Raw genomic sequence first — 19,100 nt, forward strand, 5'->3', positions numbered from 1 at the left:
AAGGGAAACCATGATGGAAGTGTTTTAACAGGAAGTCCGGATATATTCCAACATTTAGCTTGCTGTATATTATGCATGGAGAAAGTATAGGCCTCTGGAACTGTCTTAAGTTGAAACTTTCAACATTGGTGCTATAATATCTAATTTGTTGTAGCACACGAAATTCCATTCTGGTTTATATCTATTCACCTTGCCTCCTCCTGGACAATTTCTCCCTCATAAATTAATTTTCCCATGTAGCAACTGTGAGCGTTGTCTTGTCTGGAACTGATGAAGATGAAGAATGGTTGATGTCTGTTCCAGTGGAAAGACCTGGAGCAGCTTGATTTTGGGTTTGGAAGCATACCATCTTCAAAGGAGAATAATGCAAAATGGCTATCGTCTGTCCTATAATGTATTATGCAAATTTCACTCACTACCTCAAAGTAGTGAGCATCATGAATACTGTACTCGGAATTGTTACTACCAGCAACGGTACCCGCCCCAAGGGTGGGGCTTCAATTGGGAAGCCCAATTGAAAAGGCAAAATATCAGAAATTGAAGGCTTTTTTATTTTAAACGATTCATATAAACATCCGTTGAATCATATCACACGCAAATCATCAAAATCTAAACAGTACATGGCGCCCATTTTGAAAAAAGAATGAATTCTGCAAAACGGAAGTGGCCGCTACATGTCTTTCTCAGTCGCACGTTTATGTGTGAAGAGTGCGCGCCAAATCTGTAACATGGAAGCGGCCGCTACACCTGTTTCTCAGTCGCATTGCACACGCTGCCATGTTACTTCGGAGCTGCACGTTTATATAGGAAGAGTTCGTCAGGAGTCGATCTACTCTCTCCTGGTACGTAGAATAAACAGTATTTGTAGAATTGCAACAAAAGACACATCACTGTTCATATCGGTAAATATTATTCCATCTTGATTGGAAAAACTGGAAAATTGGAAAACTTGCAAAAGCAATATAGCCTATTTTACTCCCAGGGGTCCCAGGAATACCCACCCAAAATATCGTTGCGATCGGTTGAGCCGTTTTTGCGGTACCTTCGAACGGACGGATGGACATTTGGTGAATTATAGAAAGATTTCAACATCAAGATGCCATTTGTTGTCATGTTCACCGATTTCTGCATGGATCTGTTTGCATGGAAAGTAGAGGACATTTATAGTATGATATATAGCACGGTATCTCAAAAAGTTGTGGACGGATTCGGACAAAACTTGGTGGACAGGTTGGGTAGGTGACAAGTACGAGCTGATTAGATTTTGATTCAGGTCTGAATCCAGATCTGGCCCAACAGTGGGATGCAAAACGTAAACTGTCGAGGCTGGCAGAGGTATTCGCTCTACCGAATGCCATTCAAGTTTTGAAAATAACTGCATGAGGTGAAATTCTGTTGAACATGTTGGACCATGCTATAAGATTAGTATTTCTAATGCTTCAACGTTGAGATTAGGATGTTTTTCTTTGAAGTCTTTAATGGCAGCAGGGCAGAAGGACGCCACTGAACATTTGTAATCAGAAATTACAACACAAGACTGAATTAAATGTAGTCGAGTGACCTGCTCGTTCTGAAATACACCACTAAAGTGTAAACAGTGGAGGAGTCGGAGTCCCAGGACATAAACCAATCTCACATCGTCATCTCGGGGTGTAATTTTCGCTAAAGTCAGTTTGTATCAGAAATGTTCTTGCGGGCAGTTCATCGAAGTCTTTTGCTTGCACTCTCTTCAAATGAGCCAGTCAGCTTTGATCGATGACTTGCAAGCATGCATGTTTTCCATGATGTCTCTCAAAGTCGATCTCACGAACATATATTCGTCATTCTTAACTGATGGGCCATAAATTATTTGTGCTTTCAGGACATCTTTTTAAAAATTCTCGACTACAGCATCTAAACGTCCTAAATCCCATGCAATTCTCACAAGCAAGTTAAATCATGCAGTTTTTTTTAACCTTCGCCACCAAAGGTGGATGGAGGTTATGTTTTCACCCCCTGTCTGTTTGTTTTTCTGTGAACAAGACATCTCAAAAATATGTGGACGGATCTGGACGAAATTTTGCGGAGAGGTTGGGTGTGTGACAGGACCGAATCGATTCAATTTTGGTAAAGATCGGAATATGGATTCCGATGTGAGAATTATTTAATTATTGGGAGATCGGGCGAAAATCGATATATAGCATGATATTTAAAAACGTTATGGACGAGTTATGACTAAACTTGGTGGACGAGCTGGTTAGGTGACATGAACAAGCCGATTAGATTTTGGTTCAGGTCCAAATCCATATTTGGCCTATCAGTGGGATACAAAACATAAACTGTTCAGCCTGGCGAGGTTTGCGCTCCACTGAATGCCGTTCTAGTTTTAAATAAAGCACTAAGGCAAGGCTCAAGCATTTCTTATCGCTGTCATTACCAACAATTAGAGTATCTGTCCAGAGATTTGAAGAGGACTTGGAGAGTCCAATTTTTGCATTGCAAGGGATTTCCTGCTTCTTTTTTGTATACAGAGTCAAAAGACTTGTGGAAGAACAAGAATACTGAACAGAGACAGAGAGAGACAGAGACAGAGAGAGAGAGAGAGAGAGAGAGAGAGAGGGGAGGGCGGTCGGGGAGGGGGACACCAACAGGGGAGTTGAAGGACAAAATATAGCGAGACTTGGACAAACATGGGTGTGGAGAGGAATGAGGGGTATGGAGGACAAATGGGGTGAACAAAATAGAGACAAAAGCAAACTCTCAAGAAAAAAAATATTAAATTTGGAAGGACGTGTGCCTGGGTGCGGAGGGGCGGGGAGTTGACAGGTGTAGAAAAGTTCATAGTTTTGCAATGGGGATGATCTGAGATGGTGGTGAACAACTGTCTTGAAGACTTGGAGGGAGGTGGAAGTTGGTTCCACATCCGGGAAAAGGGAGGCACGAATACTTGAATTGTTCGTTCACCTATTCAGGGCGAAACATCAATATATTTTTCCCAGCCTGTCCATGAGACAGGTAGGCTTTAAATTTTACCTGTTCCGTCAACATTACATCTGTTTATCTCATTTGTGGCACATAATTGAATTATCAGAACCAGCCCTCAGGGCCAACCCTAAAGCATAAACAATCATGCACACACTGATACATATACACATAGACTAGTGAATTGTGCAAATGAACTTTTAATAAATAACATTATACTCGTATGTTTAATGTGTAATGTTTCTCAGACTCTAATACACAAAGTAACTTGAAAAAGAAAGAAACACTGCCAAACTAGAACGCCACTCAGTAGAGCGCATACTCCCGCCGTGGGTCAAGTTGGAATAGTACGATTTCACAAAAGTTTGAGGGAGTAGTTCAGTGACAGCACAAGACAAGACAACACAAGACAGACACTGCACAGATATATATATACAGTCACGTGAAAAAGTGACTTACTTTTTCCACATGCGAAATTTGCATTTATGTTTATTTAAATTATACAATAGACCTCAAAATGTGAATGTTTCATGATATTTGTTGTATTATATCACCTTTATCTTTCAATATTGTTGAAATGAAGATCAAATAGCTGTATGTTGAAATATATTGAAAAAGTCAAAATTTTACATGGGGTGTACTTACTTTTTCACGTGACTGTATATATATGAAGATAATGTAAAAAAAAAAACAAGGCAATTTCACTTACATTTGCGGATTCAGCGTTCAATTCTATATAGGTGAGTGTATTTTGAGGCATGTGTGACTTCAAATAAAATTGTAAGCCAGGAAAACGTTCGTTTCATTCCTTAGGGATACAACATGTAAAACTGGCCCAAACGTCAAAACAAAACTCGCTCATTTTAAGTCGTACAAGCTAATGCGACCACTCATTCTTCTGGGAAGAATCCCGTGCACATGCTGGTCACACTTATAACTCACCTAAGTCTTTATAAGTTCATCAAATACTGACACCGCGATTGACATTCACTGAGGTAAATGTTGATATCTCTTCTGAGGTAAAAAACAAAACAAAACAAAAAAACAGTTTTAAAGCATTATACGTATCAAACGATACATTTTATGAAACAGGGAAAACTAATACACACTTTGGTGGTTTTAAAATGACAGAATATGTCTTTATTATAAAAAAAATTAACATTGAAAACGACGCTGCTAAAAAATACAACGCTCTAACGCATAACCACGAGTTTAAACTACATTTACAACAAATATGAAAACTATTTTCATATATCGCAATGTTAAATATAGAATATTTAGAAGATAATGTTAAAAAAAAAAATGAGCCCAGTCTTCCAATGGTAAACAATCCTTCAAAAAATCCCCCCTCCCTCCCCCCCTCCCCTCTCACTCTCCTCCACACCTTTTCCCTCCTTTCTCTACTCTCTCTCCCCTCCATCCCCCTTCCCTCCTCCACTCCACACCAACCTCTCCTCTCCCCCACCCCTCACCTTCCATTCCACTCATCCTCCTTCCCCCTAACCCTCCCTCTCTTCCTCCTCCTCCTTTCCCCTCTCCTCCCTCAACTCCCCCACTCCATCCCCTTCCATTCTCCTACCCCTCCCTCGTTCTCCCTCCACCACCCCACCCCTCCCCTTCTCCTCTCTCTCCCCCCTCCCTTCATATTCCCGTCACGAAGCGACTCTGCATTACCTGGCAACACCGAATACTGTACATAAAGCTAGAACATAAACAAATGTACATTACTCAACACAAAATGGCTACCTTTAACTTGTTACCTCCACCACCAAAGGTGGATGGAGGTTGTGTTTTCACCCCTGTCTGTATATCTGCCTATGAACAGGATATCTCAAAAGGTTGTGGATGTATTCAGACAAAATATGGTGAGGAGGTTGGGTATGTGACAAGGACAAAATGATTAGATTTTTGTGCAGATCTGGATCCGGATCTGAATCTGAGAATTTTTAAAGTGATACTTCAGCATTGAGAGATAGGGCAAAAAACAATATATAGTATGATATCTCAAAGAGTTGCGGATGGATTTGAATGCAACTTGGTGGACAGGTTGTGTGTGTGACAAGGAAGAATTGATTTAATTTTGGTGAAGATTTGAATCTGGAGCAGATAATTATTTTAAAGTGATTTTTAACCATTGAGTGATAGGGCCAAAAACGATATACAGTGCCTACAGAAAGTCTACACCCCCTTTCAAAATTTTCACCTTTTGTTGCCTTACAGTCTGGAATAAAATGCATTAAATCAGACTTTTTCCACCTTTATAGAATCAATGTAACCCACAATTTCCAAGTGAAAAACAAATTCTACAAATTTCACAAAACGAATTAAAAATATAAAACGGGAATATATTCACGTGACTCCCCCTTGGTAAATACCGGGGAAATCACGGATAGCCAAAGCCAGCTTTAACTCCAAAGGCGTTCAGTTCAAATACGGATTTCACGAGACAAGCACGGGCAAAAGAGAGAAGAAGAAGAAGCGGGAAGCTTTTACCGAACGCCATCTCGCCGGGCAGTCTTCAAAGCCTGCAGGAAATAAACTCAAACCAACCGGATTTTATGTACAAAAATAAATGCCAGCTTTATTAAACGGAAGGCCGGTAATACAAAATGAAACGCGCGATAATTAATGTCCTATTTGGAGCGCTCCCACACCAGACACATAAAACACACACGGGAATATGTATGAAAAATAAAGGCCGCGCGTGTGTGTGTGGAGGCTCAGCTCGATCGGATGACATATCTCGCCAAGACCCGTCTCAGGCCCGTTGGCGGTAAGAAGGCCTTGACGCACCCCTGATCAGTAGGCCTCGATAAGGCCTCTGAAGCGCGGTGCTACGCGCGCTTACTTGTACAATAAGAAGGAAGCGGACAACGCGGTAAGTTTAAGTGTCTTTATTAAAAGAGTTCACTGTAGCACTGGCGCGCTCCGGGCTGCGCGCCCGGTGTATATCCCGCGGCCACGCCTACCCCTCGGGCGTGGCCGCCGCCCACTTGGTGCGTGGAATGATGCCCTCACGCCAGTGAGCTTTCGTGTCCGCCACACGCGCCCCCCCAGAATTCCCGCGTACCTGGAGGGCCAGTTTGTGGGGCAAACGGATGACCCGGCCGAAGCGCCCTATGGCGACCGGCGGCGTCCGGGGTGCAGGGATGCCAGCTGGGATGCCTCCGGCTGCACCCGGGGTGGGTGCAGGACCGGGGGGCGGCGTGCCGGCGGTACTGGGCGGTGCCGGGGGTCCGCCCGCAGGGGGGCGGCCCCGACGCGGGGGCCGAGCCACCGGCGGTGGGTGGTCCACATCGAGGTGGGCCGGCTTGAGGCGATCCACCGAGATGCGGTCGGGAGTACCGCCAATGTCCAAGGTGAAGTGCTTCGCCCCGGTCTCCAGCACGCGGAAAGGCCCGTCGTACGGGGGCCGCAGTGGTGTCCGGTGGGCGTCGTGCCGGACGAAGACGTACTCCGCGGTGCGAAGCTCCGGGGCAACGTGCGTAGGCGGATGCCCGTGGTGCGCCGTCGGCACCGGGGCGAACCTCCGGGCTGTCTCCTGCAGCGCGGAGCGCTCCTGCGCCGCGGACCATGGCGCCGTGGGGTCGGCGAGGAACTCGCCCGCCACCCGCAGCGGTTGTCCGAAGACCAACTCCGCCGCGGATGCGCGCAGGTCGTCCTTGGGCGCCGTCCGGAGGCCCAGCAGTACCCAGGGGAGCCTGTCGACCCAGCCGCCGTCGCGGAGGGTGGCCCGGAGCGCGGCCTTCAACGAGCGGTCGAACCGCTCGCACAGGCCGTTGGCCTGGGGGTGGTAGGCTGTGGTTCGGTGCAGCTGGACCCCGAGCCCCCGCGCGACCGCCCCCCAGAGCTCCGAGGTGACATGGGGGCCGCGGTCGGACGAGATGTCCGAGGGGGCGCCGAACCGGGCGACCCAGGTGGCGATGAACGCCTGTGCGACGTCCGCCGCCGTCGTCACCGCCAAAGGCACGGCCTCCGGCCACCGGGTGGTGCGGTCCACCATGGTCAGGACATGGGTGAATCCCTGCGAGGGGGGCAGAGGTCCCACCAGGTCCACGTGTACGTGGTCGAACCTTCGTTCCGGCACCGTGAACGGGGCCAATGGGGCCTGGGTGTGCCGGTGCACCTTCGCGCGCTGGCACGCGAGGCACGTCCTGGTCCAGCCGCGGACGGCCTTCCGGAGGCCATGCCAGACAAACTTGTCGGCGACCAACCTCTGGGAGGCCTTCGTGCCCGGGTGGGATAGGCCGTGGATGGCGTCAAAAACCTGGCGCTGCCAGCCCGCGGGCACGATGGGGCGAGGCCGCCCGAGGGAGACGTCGCACAAGAGGGCCGTGCCGTCGAACGGCACCTCGGTGACGCGGGGGCCCATGACGGCGGTCCGCAAGGCCTGGACGCCGGGGTCGGCGGCCTAATCCGCCGCCATCCGGGCATAGTCGATGCCAAGGTGGACTGCGTGGGCGACGGACCGGGAAAGGCAATCCGCCACCGGGTTGTCCTTCCCGCGACGTGCCGGATGTCCGTTGTACATTCGGACACGGCCGAGAGGTGACGCTGCTGCCGGGCCGACCACGGCTCGGCGCTGTTGCCCATCGCAAAGACCAGTGGCTTGTGGTCGACAAAGGCCGTGAACGCACGGCCCTCGAGCAGATGGCGGAAGTGCCTGACCGCCAGGTGAAGCCCGAGCAACTCGCGGTCGAAGGTACTATAGCGGCGTTCAGGCGGGCGAAGCTGCCGGCTGAAGAACGCCAGCGGTTGACAAGCACCACGCACCCATTGCTCGTGCACCGCACCCACCGCGTAGTCCGAGGCGTCGGTGGTGAGGGCGATCGGTGCATCGGGCGCCGGGTGCGCGAGCATGGTGGCGTTGGCCAAGGCGAGCTTCGCGCCGACGAACGCCACGTCCATCTGCTCGGTCCAGGTAACATCACCTTTGCTCGGCTTCCCCCGGAGGGCCTCGTGCAAGGGGCGCAGGAGCTGGGCAATGCGGGGCAGGAACCGATGGTAAAAGTTCACCATGCCCAGGAACTCCTGGAGCCCCTTGATTGTGCGGGGGCGCAGAAACCCCTTCACCGCCTCCACCTTGGCCGGTAGGGGGACAGCCCCGTGCCTGGTGACGCGGTGCCCCAAAAAGTCGATGTCGGCGACGCCGAACCGGCACTTGGCGGGAAGGGAACCATACTTCACGATGAGGCCATGCTGGCCCAGACGTTCGAAGAGCGTGCGGAGATGGTGTCGGTGCTCTTCGCGGGACGCGCTGGCGACGAGGATGTCGTGCAGGTAGACGTAGACGAAATCCAAGTCACGCAAGACGCTGTCCATTAGTCGCTGGAACGCCTGAGCCGCATTCTTCAAACCGAAGGGCATCCGAAGAAATTCGAAAAGACCGAATGGCGTGATGACGGCCGTCTTCGGGATGTCCTCCGGCCTGACGGGGACCTGATGGTAGCCGCGTATGAGGTCCACCTTCGAAAAGAAGGACATGCCCGCCAACCGGGCAGAGAAGTCCTGGATGTGGGGGACGGGGTAGCGGTCGGGGGTGGTGGCGTCGTTGAGGCACCGGTAGTCCCCGCACGGTCGCCATCCCCCGCCGGGCTTTGGCACGTTGTGAAGCGGCGACGCCCAAGCACTCTCGGAGCGCCGCACGATGCCGAGCCGCTCCAGCGTAGCAAACTCCACTTTAGCTACCGCGAGCTTCGTCGGCTCGAGGCGGCGTGCCCGGGCGTAGACCGGTGGCCCGGCGGTGGGGATGTGGTGTTCCACCCCGTGCTTGACGGCCCCTGCCGAGAAGGTGGGCCGCGTGAGGGTCGGGAAACCCGCGAGGAGGCGGGTGAAGTCGTTCGCTGCCGGAAGCGTACAGATGAACCTGGCCGGAACCGAACCGCTCAGCAAGCCGCTCGATGAGCCGCTCCGGGAGCTGCTCAACGAGGCTGGCAGTGCGCAAGCGAGCAAGCTGAACGTCTCAGCCTGGACAAGCCTTCTGTGCTTTACGTCGACCAACAGGCCATTGGCACAGAGGAAGTCCGCACCGAGCAGTGCCATATGCACGTCGGCAGTGACGAATGACCACCGGAAAACCTGCCCTCCGAACCGCAGAGAAAGGCAGCGTTTTCCGTACGTGCGAATGGGCGTACCGTTGGCAGCAAGCAGCGCGGGGCCCCGGCCCGCGGACTGCTTGTCGGACGTACCGGCGGGAACGACACTCACCTGCGCTTCCGTGTCGCACAGGTAACGGCGCCCGGATAAGGTGTCCGTGATGAACAGTAGGCTGTTTGCACGGCTGGCGCTCAGTGCCACTACCGAGGGCCGGCCCGGGCGTTTCCCGAACTGCCGAATGAGCACGGCGGGCGACATTGCCGAGCCTTGTGGCCGAACTGGGCGTGGAAAAAACACCAGGTTTGCGGCGAAGGCGGTGGAGGCCACGGTTTTCTCCGCGGCGGCGGCGGTGGGCGGGGCATGGCGTGGCGGCGGACACGAAATGCGCATCAGCCTCGAGATCCACGAGGTGTGGTGCATCAGCATCAGGGTCAGCATCAGCATCAGCCCCGATAGCCGCGACGGCCATGCCAAAACTCGCCTGGGTGTCCAAAGCCGCGAAGAACCTGTCGGCCTCGGCAGCGAGAGCCCGGGGTTCCGTCGTCGCAGAACCGGCCAAGGCGAGGAGGACTCGTGCCGGCAGCTGGCGTCGAAACAACGCCCGGAATAGAGCGTCCGGGGTTTCGTCGCCCAACAACGACAGCATATGGTCCATGCGGACCGATGGTCGCATGTCACCGAGCTCGGGGAGGTCCAGGAGGCGGTCGGCCCGAGCGTCCACCGTGAGGCCGAACGTGGCGAGGAGGAGACGCTTGATCGCCTCGTACCTGCCGTCGGCCGGTGGGTTCCTCAGGACCGACATGACGCAGCCGGCCATGTCGGGCCCGAGGGAGGCGACCACGTGGCAGTACCTGGTCTCGTCCACCGTGATGCCTCGAAGTCGGAACTGGGCTTCCGCCTGCAGGAACCATACTTCAGCTTGCGTCTCCCAGAACTCGGGGAGTTTGATCGTAACCGCGTTGTTTGCCATTGCGATGGCGTATTCGGTCGGTCAGTGACGGCTGATCCAACGTCGGAGGGTCACCAAATGAAGCGCGGTGCTACGCGCGCTTACTTGTACAATAAGAAGGAAGCGGACAACGCGGTAAGTTTAAGTGTCTTTTTTAAAAGAGTTCACTGTAGCACTGGCGCGCTCCAGGCTGCGCGCCAGGTGTATATCCCGCGGCCACGCCTACCCCTCGGGCGTGGCCGCCGCCTACTTGGTGCGTGGAATGATGCCCTCACGCCAGTGAGCTCTCGTGTCCGCCACAGGATGACATATCTCGCCAAGACCCGTCTCAGGCCCGTTGGTGGGAAGAAGGCCTCAACGCACCCCTGATCACTAGGCCTCGATAAGGCCTCTCGCACGGCCCGTCCGCGCCCCCCTCCAGGCAGGTCGCGTGAGTGAGCGAACGATCTGCAGCTCCCTTCGTTCCGACGACAGGTCACGTCCCGCACACCGTCGCTCGCCAATGTCCGGAACAAAATCAAGCGGGGAGATAGACCAGGTCAAGCAAAAGGTCCAAGCGCAAGAGGGATCCAGAATGAGAAGGGACGAAATGCCAGCCAGTGAGTTATTTTATTGCTCGTGGTCTGACGTCACCGGTCCTCCCTACCAATCAGTCTGTCGCCTCTCGACCTCTAGCATGTTCTTCTCGCGTCAGTCCCTCACCATTGGCTGAGCGCTTAGCGCTCTCCTCCTCATGCCATCGGTCATTGGCCAATTAGTATGTCGCTTCTTGCTCCCTTCCTTCCACCAATCCGAGGGAAGCTTCTTGCCCTGCCCTGGCCAATCACCAGTCCTTCCTTATTTTAGCCCTTGGTTGGTTAACTCCTGCCCAATAGCGAGTCCTTCTGGGCGTGGCTCCCGGCCTGCCTGTGCGATGAGTGTTGCTATGCCAGCTGGTGATGTAGCTGGCTGCGGCACCATCGGCAGTGCCCCAAACTGGCTTCCGGTGAGTTTTATTGTGGGAGAGAATTTAATTAGTGTGTGTGCTAATGGGCCTTTCCTCGTGTCTATGGTGTAATGCCATACGGGACAAAGGATAGATCACATTGGGTAAGACTTACAAGGGATAAATGTACCCTTATGTCCTAATCTAGTTAACAAGCCCCGCCCCCTTGTGACGGGGACGAATATACACTTAATCCGACATTCGGGTTAAACAGGTCCCTGCTTATGTACATCGAGATGGTTCTTCTTCTTCACGACAGTCGGAGCACGATACCTACACAGATCTGCCTGGTCTATATATCACTCTACCCTAAAATTCATAACAATATCTTGGTTGGATAAGTGTCCACCCCCTTATAATAGCAATTGTAAGACAGCTCAGGTATAACCAATCACCTTCAAAATCACACACCAAGTTAATTGGCCTCCACCGGTACTAAATTGTAGTGATTCTGATTATTTCAGAATAAAATCAGCTGTTCCTGTAGGTTACCTTTGCTGGGTAGTGCATTTCATTGTAAAGAGTCAGCCATGAGCACCCAGGAGCTTTCAAAAGACCGCCAGGATAAAGTTGAGGAAAGGCACAGATCAGGGGATAGGTACAAAAATATTTCAAAGGCCTTAAATATTCCTTGGAGCACAGTCAAGATAATCATTAAGAAGTAAAAGGTGTATGGTACCACCAGGACCCTGCGTTGATCAGGCCATCACTCCAAACTGGATGACCAAGCAAGGAGGAGACTGATCAGAGAAGCCACCAAGAGGCCAATGGCAACTTTGAAAGAGATACAGGCCTTTATGGCAAAGACTGGCCACTGCCTGCATGTGACAACAATATCCAAAGCACTCCACAAGTCTGACCTGTACCGTAGGGTGGAAAGAAGGAAGCCATTACTCAAAAAAGCCCAACTCGAGTCCCATTTTAGATATCTCTGGAGATGCTGCAGCAATGTGGCAAAAGGTTTTGTGGTCTGATGAAAGCAAGATGGAACTTTTTGGCCTAAATGTAAACCCAACACAGCACATCACCCAAAGAACACCATCCCTACTGTGAAGCATGGTGGCAGCAGCATCATGTTATGGGGATGTTTATCATCAGCAGGGATTGGGGCACTTGTCAAGATACAAAGGAAAATGGATGGAGTAAAATACAGAAAAATCATAGAGGAAAACCTACTGCACTCTGCAAAAAGCTGTAATTGAGACGGAAGTTCACCTTTCAACATGACAACGACCCGAAGCACACAACCAACGCTACACTGTAGTGGCCAAGGAATAAAAGGATAAATGTCCTTAAGTGGCCCAGTCAAAGCCCCAACCTAAATCCAATCGAGAATCTGTGGCATGACTTGAAGATTGCTGTCCATCAAATCTCCCCACACAACTTGACAGAGCTTGAACAGTTTTGTGCAGATTAATGGGAAAATATTGCCCAATCAAGGTGTGCAAAGTTGGTGGAGACCTATCCCAACAGGCTCACAGCTGTAATTGCTGTCAAAGGTGCTTCCACCAAGTATTAACTCAGGGGGGTGGACACTTATCCAACCAATATATTCTAGTTTTGTATTTTTAATTAATTTCCTGAAATTTGTAAAATTTGTTTCTCTCTTGGAAGTTGTGGATTACGATGTGTAAATAAAGGTGGAAAAAGTCTGATTTAATGCAACTTAATTCCAGGCTATAAGGCAACAAAAGGTGAAAATTTTGAAAGAGGGTGTAGACTTTCTATAGACACTGTATAGCATGATATTTCAAAAAGTTATGGATGTCTTTTGACAAAACTGGGTGGATGAGTTGGTTAGGGCACAAGAGGAAGCCAATTCGATTTTGTTTCAGGTCTGGATCCAAATCTGACCGGTCAGTGGGATACAAAACGTAAACTGTTCAGCCTGGCGGAGGTATGCTCTCTACTGAGTGCAGTTATAGTTTTACCTATTACAGTTATAAATGCAATACACTCCTGATTTACAATGCACAGAGGAAATAACACTTTCATACAATACATTGCAACATTTACAGCATTTTACGTCATCACGATCAATCCAAAAAAAAATCAGCCTGGCGGAGGGAGGTATGTGCTATACCTAGTGCCATTAATAAACCAGCCAAGTTACACACGAGTTAATCTGTGCAGATATTCAACTACAAACATACAAGTGCTTTGCTTTCTCAGCCATCACGGGCATTTTGAAAGACCAATGGTCAACTAGACACTTCACCAGCCTTTGATCTCTTCACAAAAAGCTTAAATTGTCCCTCAATATGGTGCACCCAGTGTACCTATATCAGCAGAAATTCTGGCTTTGAGGCGTTCAATAAAATTGTTCATGAGAGGTAGCGTTGCACCCTGGCAGGTCATTCAAGGACGTTGCCAAGTCTCTGATTCAGTGGATCACGGTGACATTTGGAGCAGAGAAATAAACTGTTACATGTCGATGTGGCTAACAATCTAAAAGATATTCAATGTGTTTAGCGACAATTTCTTAAAACATTTTGAGGACAAAAATTATTCATTATATTATGTGGTAGATGGGATTTTATACTGATTACAGTAAGTATGAACAATATTATCGGCCTAAATATGGGTCCTCGTATATAGTAACCATTCCAGTGTAAGTGATAATTAAACAATGAAATATGTTGCTCGGTGATCGAGTCACTGGAATAGAGAGCCAGGGATTTCAGGACGAACTTAGTGTGTGCAAAGTGTTTCCTTGCACTCTAGTTCAGATCTCATCCTTATACTTATTTACGTAAGAGGATGACATATATATATATATATATATGTAAGTAATTGATGGTCATTGCACGTACCCTTACAGTGGGATTTCCCATTTGTAGGGAAGAAAAAAAAAACATAAAAAGGACTCACAACAGTTACTTAGTAATTCTCCCCATTTGGGGCCATTAAACGACATAAATGCAACTTAGTGTTCCACTTATAGAGTTTTATTCTGGTCGGGGCTCTTGAAAGAGTTTTTAACAACATCATTATGACGTATTTTATTGCGGGAGCGAGGCTCGTGGGAGAGCGAGGTAAATCCGACAGTGGGAGAAACATCAAGGGAATGAACAAACAGGATAAGAGGACAGGGACATCATCTGTAAAGCAGACATCATCTGTTTAACAGAATCCTTCCTCCCACATGATGCCCCTGACACCATAGTGTCTCTCCCTGGCTATAGTCTCCTCTGGTTCCATTGACCTGAACCCCGTCCTGAGGGCTGAGTTGCACTGTACATAAATAACTCCATTTCTCACTCTCCGTGTACTGCTCTTACACTTTCCAAACCCAAGGAGTACCTCGAGCCGTGACTTCTCTGTTGCTACCATCTCATGTTTTTTCTGTGTGTTTTACCGTCCTCCAATCGGTGACAACTCCATCCACATCTCTCTCTCTCTCTGACATAGGACCAACTTTGAACTTCTCATCCCAACTCTCTCTTCCTCATATGTGGTGATTTCAATTGTCACCATGCTAATTGGATGGGTGTTGGAAACTCTCTCACCAGCCATGGCACTTCTGCAAAGGACTTCTGTGACTTCATGGGACTGACTCAACCTGTAAACTTTCCCACACGAATTTCTGTTAATGCTGTGAGTGGAAAACGCCAAAGATCCAGGAAGGTGGTCTTAAAGAGAGAATGGCAAGCAAAGCAGAATAGAATAGGTCGAATGCCCAAGACATGTCCAGAGAGATGGTCCTAACCTCTTGCTTGAGATTGAAGGCATCCAATCATTGCTGAGAGAGGAGTAGAAGCATGTCCAGAGCTGAGTGACCAGGACAGAATCCAAACTGATGGCTGGAGATCAAGCTGTTTTCTAACAGGAAAACTTGACATCAGCAGCAGTGATGACTTTGCTTGTAATTGAAAGCAAGCTCACTGGCCTATAGTTGGTATGATCTGATTTTGCATCCTTCCTGTGGACAGGAGTGATGCTTTCCGACTTCCATGCAGATGGGAGGTGGCAAAAGCACGAGGACAGACTGAATAGGGAAGACAAACGGAGAAGCAAGAACAGCAGAGCAGGATTTGAAAACAGATGGGCACTGATGCTATCTGGGCCCATTGTTGAAGCAGGGTCAATGCCGCAAGGAACTTTCCCTCCCTTCTTGGGCGAGGAGGACACATAATCCATGGATACATAAAATCCAGTGGACTATGTGGAATGGGTTGGGTACATGAGATTTGGAGGCAAAGACAGAGTTTACATATTCCACGTTATCTTGGGCAGAGTCACCATAGTGCAGTTTTGATGTGAGGGATGGAATGGAGAGGAGCACACAGCAGAAACGGACTTGGCAAGGCACCAACATGAAGATGACTGGTTTGAGTCTTCAGATTTGTAAGATGATGTTTTCTGGCTTGCCTCAGGAAGGGCACACACTTCTTGTGAGCCTTGCAGTATGAACAGGATTTGCCCTTTAGTCTAATTGGGTTAGCTTGCCAAGCTGAGAAAGCAAGATGCTTTACTGCAACTGCCTCCCCTCACGATTCAGTGTGCCAATGTCTTGAGGATGGATGGGAAAACCGCAGATGGAATCTTATTGCTCACAGGTAGGATGGATTATTGATCTTAGTGAACACTGGTAAGGTGGATGATGGAAATGCCTTAAAAAGCAGAAATAGGGAACAAGCCATACCCGTGCTCATCATAAAATGCAGAAGATACATGGGGGCAGAACAATGAGATGGCTGAAAAACAGCCTCTAATTTAGGCAAAACACATTTGCCAGCAGAAAAAAAAATTAAATATACAAGCACATACTGTGCAGCACAAAACACTAGATATGATTTGTGACCAATTGCAAGGCTTTCTGAAAAAGTAAAACAAGGCAGAGATAAAGAAATTCAACATTAAAGAGGAAAAGTGCAATTGATATGAAAAATCTCATCAGCTTATTTTTGTCACCTACCCAACTCATCCACCATGTTCTGTCATAACCCATCCAAAACTTTTTGAAATATCAGGCTGTATATCGTTTTCGGCCCTTTCTTTCAATTATGAAGAATCACTTTAAGAATAAAAAATCCGCATATCTGGATCCAGAGCTTCACATCAAAATCTAATCAATTCACGCTCGTCACCTATCCAACCTGTCCACCAAGTTTCGTCCAAATCTGCATTACGTTTTAAGATATCCTGCTCACAGAAGCCAGACCGACAGAGGTGAAAACATAACGTCTGTCCTTGTATTATTTTACCATTCTTTTTCAAGAGAGAAAGAGGTATGATGTAAGATATTTAAGTAGTGCAATGGCGGTGAGCTAGAGTTTATGATAATCTTTACTTATAGGTCCAGAAAGAAAAGTTTTGGAAGTTTTACCAAGAGAAAGTTTCACAAGATGAACACCAGAGCGAAATCGATGGCGCATAATCACAAACAAAAAAGAGAAATCAGAGATTGCAGAACCTCGCCAGGATGTGTTTTCAGTGGTTTATAATGCTTTTGTGTTAAAACAAATATTGCGGCCGAACCACGTGACCGATGACGTCATCATTAATTTTTTTCCTCCACCAATTTATCCCTAGATGACGCTCAAGGAATTTCATCTTGATCGGAATAAGTTTTGTACTTGTCGAATTATGACGTCATAATGGAGGCACCTATGACATCATCATTAACAGATATTATTCCACATGGAGAGTTCTTTACAATGAGCCATGTCTTTATTTTTCTATGCAGCACTTTCGGAGATATAGAGGTGTAAAGTTTTTCGGTTTTTCCAAGATGGCGGCCAAACCACGTGACCTATGACATCATAATTATTATTCAAAAATTTCTACAGATGGAGTTGCACGTATGGTGGAAATTTCCTGTCAATCGGACCAACCGTTGCAGAGAAAATCATATTTATTCTGTGGAGACAAACAAACAGACAAACAAACAGACAGACAGACAAACAGACAAACAAACAGACAGACAAACAAACAGACACACAGAAAGACAAACGGACTCAAATGCAATACCCTCTCATCAGGCGAGGGTAATAACCACGATTCCCACCTAAATCAAAGTTGAAAGATGGCAAAACGTTCCAAGAGGAATGACCCAATATCCAATTTTGAGTATAAAAAAAAATCTTCTGTTTTGACCCCTGTGACCTTAAATCCCCACCCTCTGGGATATGAACCTGGGGAGGGAAGGGGGGGGGGGGTGTCAAATACAAAAAATCGGTACTTATTTCATGCGTCCCTCAATGTTGATTGCATATCCAAAGTTTCCTTTAAAATGTGCCTGCAAGTGCAATTGTATTTTTGGGGGATTTGACCTTTTGACCCCGACCCAGGGCCTCAAGAAGCAGGGCCACAAATGATACTGCTCTGGCAAATTCTTGCCATGTGTTGATCATGGCTACCAAGTTTGGTGAATTTCTGCACAACCGTTTATGAGGACATGGCGTGAAAGACAGGGAGATGGAGCCGATTTTTTTTTTTTTAAGTGTGGTGATAAGGACGGCTCTAAGTCATGTGAACATCTTCCTTGGTTAAATATTTGACATGGTTGCTACAGACTTGGCATTTAATATGGAATTTTTTTTTTTTCTTGACTTGGGTTTACTTTCTTAACTCAGTATATCAATCTGGTGAGTTTCTTTTACACTTTGGTGATTTATTTGTTAAAAGAACCATGTCACTGATTGTCTGTCGCAGCAAGAAGTCAACAGCAGGATTATATCACAGGTGGCGTGGCAAAATGTACTGACAGGTGCATTTGATGATTGGCTTCACAGTCGGGTATACAAGGGTTGTTGTGTTCTGTATTAGTGGAAAACAACTGCTGCATGTCTCCAAAAGTTATTGCCGCTTCCTCTGGAGATGGTCCGTCAACTCGACAATGCTGTTTGTCATGGAGTGGTGGCTTTACGAAATTATGGCATGAAACAGCGTGCTATTGCTCGGCAGTATGGCATCACTCAAGGTCAGGTGTCAAAGATCCTGTAACGAAATGTTCAGAGGGGTGTCCCTACTCCAATACCGAGGCCAGGACGTCCCCGCAGAACCACAAGGAGGGATGATCGCCAGCTGCACCGGTTAGTCCGCAATGGCCGTAACAAGTCAGCTAATCGGCTTGGGGCTGAGTGGCAGCAACTGACAAATGTGCCTGTATCCAGAAGGCTATTCAACCAACGACTGGTTCAAGCAGGCTATCGTGCCAGGCGTCCCCTGAGAAAGCCACACCTGACCAGACAACACTGCCAGCGCCGATTGCAGTGGGCCAGAGAGCACCGTCAATGGCAGCCAGGACACTGGAATCACGTGATCTTCAGTGACGAGTCTAGATTTCTGGTATATCGTCAAGATGGCCGCGTCCGAGTGCGCAGACAAGTGCATGAAGCCTACAACAAAGATTGTATAGTGCCAAGAGTCCAAGCTGGAGGTGGTGGGGTGACCGTTTGGGCTGCTTTTCATGCAGGGGGCAAAACTGACCTGGTTGTTCTGAATGGAAACCTGAACCAGTTCAAGTACAGGGCCATTCTGGAAGAAACATTGCTTCCATTTGCTCGTGCAGCCTTTCGAGGAAACTTTGTCTTCCAAGATGACAATGCACGGCCTCATCGTGCTCGCATGATCCAACACTTTCTTGCTGACCGTGGTGTAGAGCATATGGAGTGGCTTGCCATGTCCCCGGATATGAATCCGATAGAGAACTTGTGGGCAGAATTAACGCGTCAAATCGACCACTTGGACCAGCAGCCGACCTCTGTGCGTGAATTGCAGCACGCCATTGTCACTCCATGGCAAGCGATTCCTGTCCAAACCTTGGCAAATCTCATGAACAGCATGCCTCAACGTGTACGTGCTCTCCTGAATGTTCGTGGGGGTTACACGAAGTACTGAACTGTAATTTTACTGTCCGTAATCCCAGTCGTAATTTAACTTTTGTTTTTGTTAAAAAAAATTTTGGCTAATGTGCAAAATAAAGAGATACTTCTGGAAAACGTACAGAAGTTTAACACATTACTGTCCATGAATTGAGTTCGATATCAGTTTACATCACTTTCAAGGATCAATTTATTTGTTTCGAAATGTCAAATGTGGTTTTTGTTTCTTTTAAAGGTCACATTAACAAAATCTAGAATAATTTCAACATAATTCCAATGA

The 19,100-nt window shown here is 48.3% G+C and overlaps 1 protein-coding gene across 7 annotated transcripts in view; it reads right to left on the reverse strand.

The window, feature by feature from the left end:
• LOC137424604 (calmodulin-binding transcription activator 2) overlaps positions 1–19,100 on the reverse strand; it is an 884,665-nt gene that overhangs the window by 339,834 nt on the left and 525,731 nt on the right. The window lies entirely within an intron of this gene.

This window comes from Myxine glutinosa, chromosome 4 (assembly GCF_964187855.1).
Source record: "Myxine glutinosa chromosome 4, kmMyxGlut1.1, whole genome shotgun sequence".
NCBI lineage: Eukaryota > Metazoa > Chordata > Myxini > Myxiniformes > Myxinidae > Myxine > Myxine glutinosa.